Source organism: Astatotilapia calliptera, unplaced genomic scaffold (assembly GCF_900246225.1).
Source record: "Astatotilapia calliptera unplaced genomic scaffold, fAstCal1.2 U_scaffold_16, whole genome shotgun sequence".
Lineage (NCBI taxonomy): Eukaryota > Metazoa > Chordata > Actinopteri > Cichliformes > Cichlidae > Astatotilapia > Astatotilapia calliptera.
The window spans coordinates 234,558-237,237 of NW_020535685.1; positions in this window are offsets into that span (position 1 = coordinate 234,558).

Below are 2,680 nucleotides of genomic sequence, written 5' to 3' on the forward strand. Positions count from 1 at the left end.
CTACATATGATGACAGCAGCTCTAAGCCTTGCATAGGACCAGTACAGTAACAGGACCCTGACCAGTTCTTTTCATTTCGTTTTTAACTCTGGTTAGCAAACAGCTTGTAGGCGTCTTATTGCCACCTTCTGATAATAACAACACAACAACAAGTCTGAAGCCCAGGGTTTAGACATGACTCACACAGAGTAGAGACCAGTCAGGAATCATATTATAATATCCACTCTAGAGCAAACAAAGGCAGGTGTTTACTAACCAAAGAATCTACAGACGGTGTTAAGTTTGCATCATTTCTATACAGTCAAAGTCAATAGAAAATGATGTTAAAATGATGATAAGTGAGTGAACCAGGCCACACAGAAATCTGATCCCAAACACTGATTCAGGTGGATTATAATAAACTGATAATACAGATATATTTCTCATTCTCATTCTCTAGAAAGTACTTCATGTGTTGGTCTGTGGGCCATCTCTGATCTCTGGTGTCAAACAAAGCCCTCCATTTGAATTTCATTTTGAAGAAGAACACAAAGCTGTAGAGACACAAATCTGCTGAGTCGGCGGGTAACAAGGGAAGATTTTCTCCGTGTGACGGGTTTGAACCCACCGTTGGGCCTTTCTGTGAGAAGTCTGCATGTTCTCCCTGTTAGAGTGAATTGTTATATGTTGTCATTTTTATGCTTGCCAAATCTGATGAAAGGAATTCCACTGTCCCCTTCCCCAGATTCTCGAGGTTCTGGGTGGGGGCTGTAGTGTTTTATGGCAGATACATCCTATCTGGAAGATCTGTTTCTTGTGATGTTGCTCCTGCCTTTATGACCCTTTGGTCAGCAGGAGGTCACACACACACACACACACACACACACACACACACACACACACACACACACACACACACACACACACACACACACACACACACACACACACACATATATACATACAGTGCCTTGTCTTTGTAACCAAGGGGGGTTATGAGGGGAGGTACTATTGTTTTGTGTGAACTGTGTTCCCAATAAAAGGCAGCGAGAGGAGGCGGGATTTGGGGTCATTTCCGTGGTGGACACAGACAAGGCCTCCCTTGCGCAAGTAATCGATCGATCCTGACTGTCTTGTTTTCTTCATGATGAATAAGTCTCTAGAATTAGCGGGGCTTGTGGAAACACAGACCCAACACTCCCCATGTCTGCGTGGATTATTTGCTGAGTCTAAATGTGCCAATGCTCGTCTGTCTCCATGTGTTAGGCCACCTGTGGATCACTTCCTAGTTAAAGGAAGACTCTTCTTAAATCTCTTGTTGTGAGAAGCAGCCCACACCCACTGATGCACATGGGCACTCAGTTTGGAAAGAAGCAGTCGTGGTTCCTGTCCCAAAATCTAGTCATCCAAAAATTCTAAATGACTTCAGGCCTGTTGCCCTCACTTCAGTTGTAATGAAAGTCTTTGAAAAAATCATCAGAAATGTGATTATGAAAGCGACTGAACATCAGCTGGATCCAATGCAGTTTGCATATAGGCCCAACAGAGGAGTGGAGGACGCACTTTTGACTTTGTTAAATCTGATTCCTGTACATGTAGAGAGTAAAGGGACTTTTGCAAGACTTCTTTTCATTGATTTTTCTTCGGCTTTTAATACAATACAGCCCCATATTTTAATTAAAAGACTTTTAGAAGAGTTTGAAATCAGGAAAAACCTGGTGGGCTGGATTTTAGATTTTTTTAACTAACAGGTCACAAAGAGTGAGAATAAATGGGGTTCTGTCTGACCCAGTGTTCTCCACAGGTTCTCCTCAAGGGTGCGTCTTATCGCCCTTAATATTCATTCTCTATACAACCATGTGTCAGAGCAGACATGAAAACAGGGCCATCATTAAATATGCAGATGACTCTGTTATTGTCAGTTTACTGAAAGAGGGTGAAACTAACCACGGTCCAGTCATTGATGACTTTGTTCAGTGGTGTGAGGAGTCTTATCTCCAGCTGAACATATCTAAAACAAAAGATATGGTTGTTGATTTTAGGAGACAACAAAATGGGCACGGAGTCACTTTAATTAAAGGTCAGAAAATAGAGCAAGTACAATCATATAAATATCTTGGGACCATAATCAATGAAAAACTGAACTTTGATCAAAATTGCAAATCAGTTTGTAAAAAGGGTCACCAGCACCTTCATTGTGTTAGGAAACTTGCTCATTTCCACATTGACCAAAAATTTTTAGCTTTGTTTTATCGTTCTTTTATTGAGTCTGTTTTATCCTTTTGTTTGGTGGCATGGTTTGGTCAGACCTCTGTCACAGAGAAAAACTCTCTAAATCAGATAGTGAGATGATAGGTGAGCCACAGTCTTGTTTATCCTCCCTGTACTCTAAGCAGGTACAGAGGATGGCTTCCAAGTTCATCAGGTAGATTGAATCCACCCGTCCAGGGTCCGCAACCCTAGCCATCATTTTTACCAACAATCCTTTGACACAGGGAATGATACAACAACCACAGGTGACCAGTATCCCTAAAAGTGTAGCGAATGAAACCATTGCTGACATAGCCAAACCTTTCCACCGTCCAAACACGGATGCCACCCAGGACTCCACTGGATTTCCGATACCTGAGTGCTCATTCATCGTTTTAGACAAATTTTCAGGCCCTCCACAGCTCGGGTTACTCAGCCATCTTGGGCAGTA